This window comes from Dendronephthya gigantea, unplaced genomic scaffold (assembly GCF_004324835.1).
Source record: "Dendronephthya gigantea isolate DGI-Jeju-01 unplaced genomic scaffold, DenGig_1.0 000022F, whole genome shotgun sequence".
Taxonomy (NCBI): domain Eukaryota; kingdom Metazoa; phylum Cnidaria; class Anthozoa; order Malacalcyonacea; family Nephtheidae; genus Dendronephthya; species Dendronephthya gigantea.
In genome coordinates, this window is record NW_021163032.1 from 41,443 (window position 1) to 59,857 (window position 18,415).

The following is an 18,415-nucleotide window of genomic DNA, read 5'->3' on the forward strand; positions in this document are numbered from 1 at the left end:
TCACAATAGGTGCACTGTTACAAAACCATAATTTTCATTATGATGATTTAGCATATTATTCATGATAAATGATGGTTCCCATGGCAACTACTATCATCATTTTCATGATCTTGATCATATTTAGCATATTATTCATGATAAATGATGGTTGCCATGGCAACTATTATCATCATTTTGATGATAATTTTCAAAATTAACATATTAATAATAATAAATTATCGTTGCAATTTCAACCATGATGATCATTACGATGATCTCGATCATATTTAGCATATTATTTATGATAAATGATGGTTACCATAACAACCATAATTTTCATTTTCATGAATTTGATCATATTTAGCATATTATACAGGATAAATGATGGTTACCATGGCAACCATAATTTTTATTATGATGATCTTCATCATATTTAGCATATTATTCATGATAAATGATGGTTACCATAACAACCATTATTTTCATTAAGATGATCTTGATCATATTATTCATATTATTCATGATAAATGATGGTTTAAATGGCAACCATAATTTTCATTTTCATGATCTTCATCATATTTAGCATATTATTCATCATAAATGATGGTTAATATGGCAACCGTATTTTTTCATTATGATGATCTTGATCATATTTAGCATATTATTGATGATAAATTATAATTACCATATCAACCATTATTTTCATTAAGATGATCTTGATAATATTTAGCATATTATTCATGATAAATGATGGTTGCTATGGCAACTATAATTTTCATTTTAATGATCTTCATCATATTTTGCATATTATTCATGATAAATTATGGTTACCATGGCAACCGTAATTTTCATTATGATGATCTTGATCATATTTAGCATATTATTCATGATAAATGATGGTTATTATGGAAACCATAATTTCATTATGATGATCTTGATCATATTTAGCATATTATTCATGATAACTGATGGTTTCCATGGCAACTATTATCATCATTTTGATGATCTTGATCATATTTAGCATATTATTCAGGATAAATGATGGTTGCCATGGCAACCATTATCATCATTTTGATGATCATGATCAAATATAACATATTAATCATAATAAATTATAGTTCCAATTTCAACCATGATGATCATTACGATGATCTTGATCATATTTAGCATATTATTCAGATAAATGATGGTTACAATGGCAACTATAATTTTCATTATGAAGATCTTAATCATATTTAGCATATTATTCATGATAAATGATGGTTGCCATTGCAACCATTTCCATCATTTTAATGATAATGATCAAAATTAACATAGTAATCATATATAATTTTGGTTGCAATTTCAACCATGATGATCATTATGATGATCTTGATCATATTTAGCATATTATTCATGATAACTGATGGTTTCCATGGCAACTATTTCATCATTTTGATGATCTTGATCATATTTAGCATATTATTCAGGATAAATTATGGTGCTATTGCAACCATTACCATCATTTTAATGATAATGATCAAAATTAACATAATAATCATATATAATTTTGGTTGCAATTTCAACGATGATGATCATTATGATGATCTTGATCATATTTTTCATATTATTCATGATAAATGATGGTTACTATGGCAACCAAAATTTTTAATATGATGGTATGATCATATTTAGCATATTATTCATAATAAATGATGATTACTATGGCAACCATGATTTTCATTATGATGATCTTGATCATATTTAGCATATTATTCAAGAGAAATGAATGTTATTATGGCAACCATTATTTTCATTATGATGATCTGATCATATTTAGCATATTATTAATGATAAATGATGATTACCATGGCAACCATAATTTTAATTATGATCTTGATCTTATTTAGCATATTATTCATGATAAATGATGGTTACCATGGAAACCATAATTTTCATTATGATGATCTTGATCATATTTAGCATATTATTCATGTTAAATGATGGTTCCCATGGCAACTATTATCATCATTTTGATGATCTTCATCTTATTTAGCATATTACTCATGATGAATGATGGTTGCCATTGCAACCATTATCATCATTTTGATGATTATTTTCAAAATTAACATATTAATCATAATAAATTATGGTTGCAATTTCAACCATAATGATCATTATGATGATCTTGATCATATTTAGCATATTATTCATGATAAATGATAGGTACCATGGCAACCATAATTTTCATTGTGATGATTTTGATCATATTTAGCATATTATTCATGATAAATGATGGTTGACATATCAAACATTTTCATCGTTTTGATAATAATGATCAAAATTAACATAATAATCATAATAAATTATGGTTGCATTTTCAGCCATGACGATCATTATGATGATCTTGATCATATTTAGCATATCATTCATGATAAATGATGGTTACTATGGCAACCATTATTTTCTTAATGATGATCTTGATCATATTTAGCATATTATTCATGATAAATGATGGTTCCCATGGCAACTATTATCATAATTTTAATGATCTTTATCATATTTGGCATATTATTCATGATGAATGCTGGTTGCCATGGCAACCATTATCATCATTTTGATGATAATTTTCAAAATTAACATATTAATCATAATAAATTATGGTTGCAATTTCAACCATAATGATCATTATGATGATCTTGATCATATTTAGCATATTATTCATGATAAACGATGGTTACCATGGCAAACATAATTTTCATTAGGATGATCTTAATCATATTTAGCATATTATTCATGATAAATTATGGTTACTATAGAAACCATAATTTCATTATGATGATCTTGATCATATTTAGCATATTATTCAGGATAAATGATGGTTTCCATTGCAACTATTATCATCATTTTAATGATCTTGATCATATTTAGCATATTATTCTGATAAATTATGGTTGCAATGGCAACATTTTGATGATAATGATGAAAATTAACATATTAATCATAATAAATTATTGTTGCAATTTCAACCATGATGATCATTATGATGATCTTGATCATATTTAGCATATTATTCATGATAAATGATGGTTACCATGGCAACATAATTTTCATTATGTTGATCTTGATCAAATTTGGCATATTATTCATGATAAATGATGGTTGCCATAGCAACCATTATCATCATTATGATGATCTTGATCATATTTAGCATATTATTCATGATAAATGATGGTTACTATGGCAACTATTATTTTCATTACGATTATCTTGATCATATTTAGCATACTATTCATGATAAATGATGGTTCCCATAGCAACTATTATCATCATTTTGATGATCTTGATCATATTTAGCATATTACTCATGATAAATGATGGTTGCTATAACAACTATTATCATCATTTTGATGATAATTTTTAAAATTAACATATTAATCATAATAAATTATGGTTGCAATTTCAACCATGATGCTCATTATGATGATCTTGATCATATTTAGCATATTATTTATGATAAATGATGCTTACCATGGCAACCATAATTTTCATTGATGAACTTGATCATATTTAGCATATTATACAGGATAAATAATGGTTACAGGAGCAACCATGATTTTCATTATGATGATCTTGATCATATTTAGCATATTATTCATGGTAAATGATGGTTTCCATGGCAACCATTATCATCATTTTGATGATAACGATCAAAATTAACATACTAATCATAATAAATTATGGTTGCAATTTCAACTATGATGATCATTATGATGATCTTGATCATATTTAGCATATTAATCATGATAAACGATGGTTACAATAACAACCATAATTTTCATTATGATGATCTTGATCATATTTAGCATATTATTCATGTTAAATGATGGTTCCCATGGCAACTATTATCATCATTTTGATGATCTTCATCTTATTTAGCATATTACTCATGATGAATGATGGTTGCCATTGCAACCATTATCATCATTTTGATGATTATTTTCAAAATTAACATATTAATCATAATAAATTATGGTTGCTATTTCAACCATAATGATCATTATGATGATCTTGATCATATTTAGCATATTATTCATGATAAATGATAGGTACCATGGCAACCATAATTTTCATTGTGATGATTTTGATCATATTTAGCATATTATTCATGATAAATGATGGTTGACATATCAAACATTTTCATCGTTTTGATAATAATGATCAAAATTAACATAATAATCATAATAAATTATGGTTGCATTTTCAGCCATGACGATCATTATGATGATCTTGATCATATTTAGCATATTATTCATGATAAATGATGGTTATTATGGAAACCATAATTTCATTATGATGATCTTGATCATATTTAGCATATTATTCATGATAACTGATGGTTTCCATGGCAACTATTATCATCATTTTGATGATCTTGATCATATTTAGCATATTATTCAGGATAAATGATGGTTGCCATGGCAACCATTATCATCATTTTGATGATCATGATCAAATATAACATATTAATCATAATAAATTATAGTTCCAATTTCAACCATGATGATCATTACGATGATCTTGATCATATTTAGCATATTATTCAGAATAAATGATGGTTACAATGGCAACTATAATTTTCATTATGAAGATCTTAATCATATTTAGCATATTATTCATGATAAATGATGGTTGCCATTGCAACCATTTCCATCATTTTAATGATAATGATCAAAATTAACATAGTAATCATATATAATTTTGGTTGCAATTTCAACCATGATGATCATTATGATGATCTTGATCATATTTAGCATATTATTCATGATAACTGATGGTTTCCATGGCAACTATTTTCATCATTTTGATGATCTTGATCATATTTAGCATATTATTCAGGATAAATTATGGTGGCTATTGCAACCATTACCATCATTTTAATGATAATGATCAAAATTAACATAATAATCATATATAATTTTGGTTGCAATTTCAACGATGATGATCATTATGATGATCTTGATCATATTTTTCATATTATTCATGATAAATGATGGTTACTATGGCAACCAAAATTTTTAATATGATGGTATTGATCATATTTAGCATATTATTCATAATAAATGATGATTACTATGGCAACCATGATTTTCATTATGATGATCTTGATCATATTTAGCATATTATTCAAGAGAAATGAATGTTATTATGGCAACCATTATTTTCATTATGATGATCTGATCATATTTAGCATATTATTAATGATAAATGATTATTACCATGGCAACCATAATTTTAATTATGATGATCTTGATCTTATTTAGCATATTATTCATGATAAATGATGGTTACCATGGAAACCATAATTTTCATTATGATGATCTTGATCATATTTAGCATATTATTCATGTTAAATGATGGTTCCCATGGCAACTATTATCATCATTTTGATGATCTTCATCTTATTTAGCATATTACTCATGATGAATGATGGTTGCCATTGCAACCATTATCATCATTTTGATGATTATTTTCAAAATTAACATATTAATCATAATAAATTATGGTTGCAATTTCAACCATAATGATCATTATGATGATCTTGATCATATTTAGCATATTATTCATGATAAATGATAGGTACCATGGCAACCATAATTTTCATTGTGATGATTTTGATCATATTTAGCATATTATTCATGATAAATGATGGTTGACATATCAAACATTTTCATCGTTTTGATAATAATGATCAAAATTAACATAATAATCATAATAAATTATGGTTGCATTTTCAGCCATGACGATCATTATGATGATCTTGATCATATTTAGCATATCATTCATGATAAATGATGGTTACTATGGCAACCATTATTTTCTTAATGATGATCTTGATCATATTTAGCATATTATTCATGATAAATGATGGTTCCCATGGCAACTATTATCATAATTTTAATGATCTTTATCATATTTGGCATATTATTCATGATGAATGCTGGTTGCCATGGCAACCATTATCATCATTTTGATGATAATTTTCAAAATTAACATATTAATCATAATAAATTATGGTTGCAATTTCAACCATAATGATCATTATGATGATCTTGATCATATTTAGCATATTATTCATGATAAACGATGGTTACCATGGCAAACATAATTTTCATTAGGATGATCTTAATCATATTTAGCATATTATTCATGATAAATTATGGTTACTATAGAAACCATAATTTCATTATGATGATCTTGATCATATTTAGCATATTATTCAGGATAAATGATGGTTTCCATTGCAACTATTATCATCATTTTAATGATCTTGATCATATTTAGCATATTATTCTGATAAATTATGGTTGCAATGGCAACATTTTGATGATAATGATCAAAATTAACATATTAATCATAATAAATTATTGTTGCAATTTCAACCATGATGATCATTATGATGATCTTGATCATATTTAGCATATTATTCATGATAAATGATGGTTACCATGGCAACTATAATTTTCATTATGTTGATCTTGATCAAATTTGGCATATTATTCATGATAAATGATGGTTGCCATAGCAACCATTATCATCATTATGATGATCTTGATCATATTTAGCATATTATTCATGATAAATGATGGTTACTATGGCAACTATTATTTTCATTACGATTATCTTGATCATATTTAGCATACTATTCATGATAAATGATGGTTCCCATAGCAACTATTATCATCATTTTGATGATCTTGATCATATTTAGCATATTACTCATGATAAATGATGGTTGCTATAACAACTATTATCATCATTTGATGATAATTTTTAAAATTAACATATTAATCATAATAAATTATGGTTGCAATTTCAACCATGATGCTCATTATGATGATCTTGATCATATTTAGCATATTATTTATGATAAATGATGCTTACCATGGCAACCATAATTTTCATTTGATGAACTTGATCATATTTAGCATATTATACAGGATAAATAATGGTTACAGGAGCAACCATGATTTTCATTATGATGATCTTGATCATATTTAGCATATTATTCATGGTAAATGATGGTTTCCATGGCAACCATTATCATCATTTTGATGATAACGATCAAAATTAACATACTAATCATAATAAATTATGGTTGCAATTTCAACTATGATGATCATTATGATCTTGATCATATTTAGCATATTAATCATGATAAACGATGGTTACAATAACAACCATAATTTTCATTATGATGATCTTGATCATATTTAGCATATTATTCATGTTAAATGATGGTTCCCATGGCAACTATTATCATCATTTTGATGATCTTCATCTTATTTAGCATATTACTCAGGATGAATGATGGTTGCCATTGCAACCATTATCATCATTTTGATGATTATTTTCAAAATTAACATATTAATCATAATAAATTATGGTTGCTATTTCAACCATAATGATCATTATGATGATCTTGATCATATTTAGCATATTATTCATGATAAATGATAGGTACCATGGCAACCATAATTTTCATTGTGATGATTTTGATCATATTTAGCATATTATTCATGATAAATGATGGTTGACATATCAAACATTTTCATCGTTTTGATAATAATGATCAAAATTAACATAATAATCATAATAAATTATGGTTGCATTTTCAGCCATGACGATCATTATGATGATCTTGATCATATTTAGCATATCATTCATGATAAATGATGGTTACTATGGCAACCATTATTTTCTTAATGATGATCTTGATCATATTTAGCATATTATTCATGATAAATGATGGTTCCCATGGCAACTATTATCATAATTTTAATGATCTTTATCATATTTGGCATATTATTCATGATGAATGGTGGTTGCCATGGCAACCATTATCATCATTTTGATGATAATTTTCAAAATTAACATATTAATCATAATAAATTATGGTTGCAATTTCAACCATAATGATCATTATGATGATCTTAATCATATTTAGCATATTATTCATGATAAATGATGGTTACCATGGCAAACATAATTTTCATTAGGATGATCTTAATCATATTTAGCATATTATTCATGATAAATTATGGTTACTATGGAAACCATAATTTCATTATGATGATCTTGATCATATTTAGCATATTATTCAGGATAAATGATGGTTTCCATTGCAACTATTATCATCATTTTAATGATCTTGATCATATTTAGCATATTATTCAGGATAAATTATGGTTGCCATAGCAACATTTTGATGATAATGATCAAAATTAACATATTAATCATAATAAATTATTGTTGCAATTTCAACCATGATGATCATTATGATGATCTTGATCATATTTAGCATATTATTCATGATAAATGATGGTTACCATGGCAACCATAATTTTCATTATGTTGATCTTGATCATATTTGGCATATTATTCATGATAAATGATGGTTGCCATAGCAACCATTATCATCATTATGATGATCTTGATCATATTTAGCATATTATTCATGATAAATGATGGTTACTATGGCAACTATTATTTTCATTACGATTATCTTGATGATATTTAGCATACTATTCATGATAAATGATGGTTCCCATAGCAACTATTATCATCATTTTGATGATCTTGATCATATTTAGCATATTACTCATGATAAATGATGGTTGCTATAACAACTATTATCATCATTTTGATGATAATTTTTAAAATTAACATATTAATCATAATAAATTATGGTTGCAATTTCAACCATGATGCTCATTATGATGATCTTGATCATATTTAGCATATTATTTATGATAAATGATGCTTACCATGGCAACCATAATTTTCATTTGATGAACTTGATCATATTTAGCATATTATACAGGATAAATAATGGTTACAGGAGCAACCATGATTTTCATTATGATGATCTTGATCATATTTAGCATATTATTCATGGTAAATGATGGTTTCCATGGCAACCATTATCATCATTTTGATGATAACGATCAAAATTAACATACTAATCATAATAAATTATGGTTGCAATTTCAACTATGATGATCATTATGATGATCTTGATCATATTTAGCATATTAATCATGATAAACGATGGTTACAATAACAACCATAATTTTCATTATGATGATCTTGATCATATTTAGCATATTATTCATGTTAAATGATGGTTCCATGGCAACTATTATCATCATTTTGATGATCTTCATCTTATTTAGCATATTACTCAGGATGAATGATGGTTGCCATTGCAACCATTATCATCATTTTATGATTATTTTCAAAATTAACATATTAATCATAATAAATTATGGTTGCTATTTCAACCATAATGATCATTATGATGATCTTGATCATATTTAGCATATTATTCATGATAAATGATAGGTACCATGGCAACCATAATTTTCATTGTGATGATTTTGATCATATTTAGCATATTATTCATGATAAATGATGGTTGACATATCAAACATTTTCATCGTTTTGATAATAATGATCAAAATTAACATAATAATCATAATAAATTATGGTTGCATTTCAGCCATGACGATCATTATGATGATCTTGATCATATTTAGCATATCATTCATGATAAATGATGGTTACTATGGCAACCATTATTTTCTTATGATGATCTTGATCATATTTAGCATATTATTCATGATAAATGATGGTTCCCATGGCAACTATTATCATAATTTTAATGATCTTTATCATATTTGGCATATTATTCATGATGAATGGTGGTTGCCATGGCAACCATTATCATCATTTTGATGATAATTTTCAAAATTAACATATTAATCATAATAAATTATGGTTGCAATTTCAACCATAATGATCATTATGATGATCTTAATCATATTTAGCATATTATTCATGATAAATGATGGTTACCATGGCAAACATAATTTTCATTAGGATGATCTTAATCATATTTAGCATATTATTCATGATAAATTATGGTTACTATGGAAACCATAATTTCATTATGATGATCTTGATCATATTTAGCATATTATTCAGGATAAATGATGGTTTCCATTGCAACTATTATCATCATTTTAATGATCTTGATCATATTTAGCATATTATTCAGGATAAATTATGGTTGCCATAGCAACATTTTGATGATAATGATCAAAATTAACATATTAATCATAATAAATTATTGTTGCAATTTCAACCATGATGATCATTATGATGATCTTGATCATATTTAGCATATTATTCATGATAAATGATGGTTACCATGGCAACCATAATTTTCATTATGTTGATCTTGATCATATTTGGCATATTATTCATGATAAATGATGGTTGCCATAGCAACCATTATCATCATTATGATGATCTTGATCATATTTAGCATATTATTCATGATAAATGATGGTTACTATGGCAACTATTATTTTCATTACGATTATCTTGATGATATTTAGCATACTATTCATGATAAATGATGGTTCCCATAGCAACTATTATCATCATTTTGATGATCTTGATCATATTTAGCATATTACTCATGATAAATGATGGTTGCTATAACAACTATTATCATCATTTTGATGATAATTTTTAAAATTAACATATTAATCATAATAAATTATGGTTGCAATTTCAACCATGATGCTCATTATGATGATCTTGATCATATTTAGCATATTATTTATGATAAATGATGCTTACCATGGCAACCATAATTTTCATTTGATGAACTTGATCATATTTAGCATATTATACAGGATAAATAATGGTTACAGGAGCAACCATGATTTTCATTATGATGATCTTGATCATATTTAGCATATTATTCATGGTAAATGATGGTTTCCATGGCAACCATTATCATCATTTTGATGATAACGATCAAAATTAACATACTAATCATAATAAATTATGGTTGCAATTTCAACTATGATGATCATTATGATGATCTTGATCATATTTAGCATATTAATCATGATAAACGATGGTTACAATAACAACCATAATTTTCATTATGATGATCTTGATCATATTTAGCATATTATTCATGTTAAATGATGGTTCCCATGGCAACTATATCATCATTTTGATGATCTTCATCTTATTTAGCATATTACTCATGATGAATGATGGTTGCCATTGCAACCATTATCATCATTTTGATGATTATTTTCAAAATTAACATATTAATCATAATAAATTATGGTTGCTATTTCAACCTAATGATCATTATGATGATCTTGATCATATTTAGCATATTATTCATGATAAATGATAGGTACCATGGCAACCATAATTTTCATTGTGATGATTTTGATCATATTTAGCATATTATTCATGATAAATGATGGTTGACATATCAAACATTTTCATCGTTTTGATAATAATGATCAAAATTAACATAATAATCATAATAATTATGGTTGCATTTTCAGCCATGACGATCATTATGATGATCTTGATCATATTTAGCATATCATTCATGATAAATGATGGTTACTATGGCAACCATTATTTTCTTAATGATGATCTTGATCATATTTAGCATATTATTCATGATAAATGATGGTTCCCATGGCAACTATTATCATAATTTTAATGATCTTTATCATATTTGGCATATTATTCATGATGAATGGTGGTTGCCATGGCAACATTATCATCATTTTGATGATAATTTTCAAAATTAACATATTAATCATAATAAATTATGGTTGCAATTTCAACCATAATGATCATTATGATGATCTTAATCATATTTAGCATATTATTCATGATAAATGGATGGTTACCATGGCAAACATAATTTTCATTAGGATGATCTTAATCATTATTTAGCATATTATTCATGATAAATTATGGTTACTATGGAAACCATAATTTCATTATGATGATCTTGATCATATTTAGCATATTATTCAGGATAAATGTATGGTTTCCATTGCAACTATTATCATCATTTTAATGATCTTGATCATATTTAGCAATTAATTCAGGATAAATTATGGTTGCCCATAGCAAACATTTTGATGATAATGATCAAAAATTAACATATTAATCATAATAAATTATTGTTGCAATTTTCAACCATGATGATCATTATGATGATCTTGATCATATTTGCTATTATTCATGATAAATGATGGTTACCATGGCAACATAATTTTCATTATGTTGATCTTGATCATATTTGGCATATTATTCATGATAAATGATGGTTGCCATAGCAACATTATCATCATTATGATGATCTTGATCATATTTAGCATATTATTCATGATAAATGATGGTTACTATGGCAACTATTATTTTCATTACGATTATCTTGATCATATTTAGCATACTATTCATGAAATGATGGTTCCATAGCAACTTTATCATCATTTGATGATCTTGATCATATTTAGCATATTACTCATGATAATGATGGTTGCTATAACAACTATCATCATTTTGATGATATTTTAAAATTAACATATTATCATAATAAATTATGGTTGCAATTTCAACCATGCTCATTATGATGATCTTGATCATATTTAGCATATTAGTTATGATAAATGATGCTTACCATGGCAACCATATTTTCATTTGATAAACTTGATCATATTTAGCATATTATACAGGATAATAATGAGTTACAGGAGCAACCATGATTTTCATTATGATGATCTTGATCATATTTAGCATATATTTGGTAATGATGGTTTCCATGGCAACCATTATCATCTTTTTGATGATAACGATCAAAATTAACATACTAATCATAAATTTATGGTTGCATTTCAACTATGATGATTCATTATGATGATCTTGATCATATTTAGCATATTTTTATGATAACTGATGGTTACCATGGCAACCATGATTTTCCATATGATGATCTTGATCATATTTAGCTATTATTCATGATAAATGATGGTTACCATAACAACCATTATTTTCATTAAGATGATCTTGATTCATTATTTAGCATATTATTCATAATAAATGATGGTTAAATGGCAACCATAATTTTCTTTTAATGATCTTCATCATATTTAGCATATTATTCTGATAAATGATGGTTACCATGGCAACCATTATTTTCATTATGATGATCTTGATCATATTTAGCATATTATTCATATAAATGATGGTTACCATGGCAACCATTATTTTCATTAAGATGATCTTGATCATATTTAGCATATTATTCATGATAAATGATGGTTACTATGGCAACCATGATTTTCATTATGATGATTTTGATCATATTTAGCATATTATTCACGGTAAATTATGGTTGCCATGGCAACCATTATCATCATTTTGATGATAATGATCAAAATTAACATATTAATCATAATAAATTATTGTTGCAATTTCAACCATGATGATCATTATGATGATCTTCATCATATTTTCTTATTATTCATGATAAATTATGGTTACCATGGCAACCATAATTTTCATTATGATGATCTTGATCATATTTAGCATATTTTTCAGGATAAATGATGGTTACCATGGCAACCATAATTTTCATTATGATGATCTTGATCATATTTAGCATATTATTCATTATAAATGATGGTTACAATGGCAACTATGATTTTTATTAAGATGATCTTGATCATATTTAGCATATTATTCATGATAAATTATGGTTGCAATGGCAACCATAATTTTCATTTTTATGATCTTAATCATATTTAGCATATTATTCATGATAAATGATTGTTACCATGGCAACCATAATTTTCATTATGATGATCTTGATCATATTTGACAAAAAAAATCTGCGATAAAACATTATAAAACATGTCACGACGTTTCGACGTTTCCAGAACGTCATTATCAAGTGAAAAATACAATTATGAAATAGAGTATATATAGTGAAGAGATGAATAAATTATTGAAAGTTAAACAAAGAGTTTGGCCCTATTGGAGTCGCTCTGAGTGTTTAAATTAGGTCTTATTGTTCTTATATACAGCATCTCATAAACGAGACAATCCCATTTCGTGCTACACTTCTTAAGCGTTCTAAGCTTGCTCTCATTGAGTAAATCAATGTTCCCATGGGCATTTGTCAGATGGCGACCAATAGCAGAATATCGATGTTCAGCGATGCGTTGAAACAGATAGCGCGTCGTATATCCGACGTAATTTGAATCACACAAATCACATTTAAAACAGTAATCAACGCTATGCTGATTTACGAAAGGTGGCTTGATTTCTTTAAGCTTTAGATCCTGCTCGAGTTTCTTGCTAGTGTAGACTGGCTGTTCGTCAATGCCGATTTTTGAACTGAGATCGCGCATTTGCCTTTTTACCGTGTTCGCTGAGACTTGATCTTTGAATGGAATACTGACTCTTAAAGTTTCGGCATCAGATTTTGTCTTAGCATCTGGTGTAGAGAGATAATCACATTTGTCGATGATGCCATTCACCAAAGAACTAGGGTAACAAGGTGATTAAACATAGATTTTTAATGCCTACATTCATCGACAAATGCTTGATGCGTAGAGGACAATTCCTTTGCGCGATGAAACATTGTTTCGATAAGACACTTCTTATAGCGTAAATCAGTATGACTTTGAAAATGAAGTAAAAGGCCCGTGTCCGTAGGTTTACGATAGACCTGGGTCTCCAACTTGTTGCCGTTCTTTTTTATCGACATTCCAATAAAGGGAATTAGCCATTGTTGGAAAGTTCCATAGTGAAATGAATACTAGGGTGGAGTCCATTGAGTGCATCGAGGAAACTTTCAGCTACATCTAGTCCAGGCACTATTGCAAGCGTATCGTCAACATACCGCCTTTAGAAAGGAGGTATTAGATCATTGTCAGATAGTCTTTCTTCCAGATGGCCAACACATTCGCCAACAAAGGACCAAGGGGGGACCCCATAGCAACTCCTTCGCACTGCTCGTAAAGTTGACCATCAAACTGAATAAACTTTCAATAATTTATTCATCTCTTCACTAATATACTCTATTTCATAATTGTATATTTCACTTGATAATGACGTTCTGGAAACGTCGAAACGTCGTGACATGTTTTAAGGCCCGTTTACACGAGCGATTTTTATGGCGATTTTTACAGCGATTTGGGGGCGATTTTTTTGGCGATTTAAAATCGCACGTGTAAACTACGTGCAATTTAATGGCGACAACGCAGCGATTTTGTCGCCGAAATATCGCACCTCTTCTGTTTTGCTCGAATATTAGCGCGATTTTCCTGCAAATTTCTGGAGAAAATTGCGGAAGCAAAAAACACACAAAAAAACATAAAAAAGAAAACATGGTCTGTCGGTGAAGAAGAACTTCTGATAAGATGCTGGGCAGAGCATGAGTGCCTATTCAACACGAGTTGCACTGATTATAAGCGCCAAGACAAGAAAAGCCTAGCCAGAGAAACGATAATAAAGGCTATTGAAGAGGAATATGGCAATACCTTCGCAGGTATTTAGGGGATTCAACTTCTTACTGCACGTCTCGCATCTAGCTCTTTCGTTTTATAATACAATACTTATTTCACTTCCAGTCGTTAAATTTTAGATTATTTTTTTTAATTGTTATATATGCAATGTGCATGCAATCAAAATAGTAAAAGTTACATACATAAGTACATTGTCCTTTTAGATTTAACCCTTGACAATTGACATGCATTTTTTCTCTTTTAAGATGATGAAATTAAAGCTAAAATGAGGAATCTACGAACTCAGTTTGGAAAAGAGCTTGGTGAGGTTAAAGCCTCCATGTCAAGTGGTGCAGGTTCTAATGAGGTCTACATCCCTACCTGGAGGTTTTATGAGCAACTTCAGTTTTTAAGGGATAGTATAACACTGTAAAAACAAAACCAACACCTGGAGTCCTTACAGAAGCAGATTGTATGACAATTGATTCTGATGATGATCGAAATGACTACATTGTCCTGGATCCACCACCAAAGACAGAAGGATCGGCTTTGAAAATTAGAAAGAAAATTGAAGACAAAGTATTGGACAAGTCCGTAGCACTCCTGCATGATGTGAGCAACAAAAGAAAGAATCGAGTTGAGGAGGATGGAGATTTAATATTTGGCAAACATGTCTGCCATTCATTAAGAGATATAAAAGATAAGCAAAAGAAGGAGTTGGTAAAGTTGAAAATACAACAGATGCTGTATGAAGCACAATATGGCAACAAGACACAACAAGAAAATAGTATAAGTATGAGTAATTCTTGGGAAAACACATACCTAAGGCTTTTCTAAGCCATGAAAGCAGTTGAATGTTCTTTTATTGAACCATAGTGTTTAAAAAACAACTATGAATTATGAATTATTGATATACACAGTAAATTTTGAGTGTTTAAAACCTACATACAATTGGAAATTTATTCTTAATAATGTATTAGATAATGAAACATTGTTCACTTCTTATATATATATATATATATATAATATATATATAATTATATATATATAATATATATATATATATTAATATAATATATATATATAATATATATATATATAGGCAAAAATGTTCTCCGTGTTTACTATACTCACCCACCCTTGACGGGCATATTCAAACCTAAGAATGTAAATTTGTCCCTTTCCCTCACCAGCTCACTCGTTAAGAGTGCCTAGGCCTTGGGACTCTAGGAGGTGGTTTAAAAGGAGAAAGGAACACACACACAGCCCAAGCCATCGTCCATCCAAAGCGTTCATCGGTTTGAATGTGAGAGATCGATTTTACGTATTTATCAGTGCGAATGTACATTCTTAACATATCAAATGTCCAATTTGATATGTTAGGAATGAATAATATTTAATAATTTGATCTGTTAAGAATGAATGTACATTCTTAACATATCAAATGTTCAAGTGTCCTCCTAGGGTCCCAAGGCCTTGGCACTCTTAACGAGTGAGCTGGTGAGGGAAAGGGACAAATTAACATTCTTAGGTTTGAATATGCCCGTGAAGGGTGAGTATAGTAAACACGGAGAACATTTTTGCCTATATTATTACCTGTGTTGCAACTCCAAATTTATTTTGGAGCAAATCATGTTCAACAATATAGAAATCCTACAGAGTATTGTAGGCGTAGGTTCCTAATAACCAAAAGTACTTGGCGCGGAATATACCTACGTATTTTTAACTATACTTATTTCCTGCATTGTGAGAATGTTCATGACGACGATGAAATGAGTTGTGTGGCACTTGGACATTTGATATGTTAAGAATGTACATTCGCACTGATAAATACGTAAAATCGATCTCTCACATTCAAGCCTATGAACGCTTTGGATGGACGTATGGCTTGGGCTGTGTGCGTGTTCCTTTCTCCTTTTAAACCGCCTCCTAGGGTCCCAAGGCCTAGGCACTCTTAACGAGTGAGCTGGTGAGGGAAAGGGACAAATTTACATTCTTAGGTTTGAACATGCCCGTCAAGGGTGAGTATAGTAAACACGGAGAACATTTTTGCCTATATTATTACCTGTGTTGCAACTCCAAATTTATTTTGGAGCAAATCATGTTCAATATATATATATATATATATATATATATATATATATATATATAATATTATTATATATATATATATATATATATATATATATTATATATATATATATATATATAATTATATATATATATATATAATTTATATATATATATATATATATATATATATATTAATATATATATATGTGTTATGTAAATGTGTCATGTTATGTAAATATTTTGACAATAAATTTTGTAATAACAATGATGTGTATTACAATGATGTTCCACCTGGGGGTGCAGGAGGGGCATTATTATTGCATAATATAGTATTTGTGAGTGGGAGTCTAGGATCGAAAATTTTTGTGAATGATTGTGTCACTTTCATGAAGCCAGTTTTGTTTTTATACTGTCATCAGGATGCTTCCCAGATCCCTTACAGCCATGCTGATTCCAATTATTTCCCAAAACCGGGGGTTTGTACCTTTGCTATGCACCCTCAAAAATTTAGGTATGGAGCCATCACTGTCTTTAGACATAGGAAAATATTTGCAACACAACAACAGAATGCTTCCATGAACCTCTTAATTTTAGCCCTCTATTAGGATTTAGAAAAATATTGTATGTGAAGGAGTAGAATGCTAAAAGAGCTGAATAACACAGTATTCTATTACACTAAATACTCTTTTATACCAGAAGAACCTTCCATTGCCAGGAAAACTGTCCAGGTCCATTAACATATTCTGACAAAGGATCCCTGACCATACTAGCATGTCTTGTGTGATTCATGCCTGGTGCTACTAAAGATTCCAAATTACCTTCTCCATTCTGTCTCCACTCACCATCAATCACCTCACTATCTTCTTTCACATAATCCAGAGATCCTTTAGGAATGTAAACTGATGGCCATTTTCGGATCAAAAAGTTATGCAATGCAATACATGCATGGATAATGGCAATCGCATTTTCGGGTT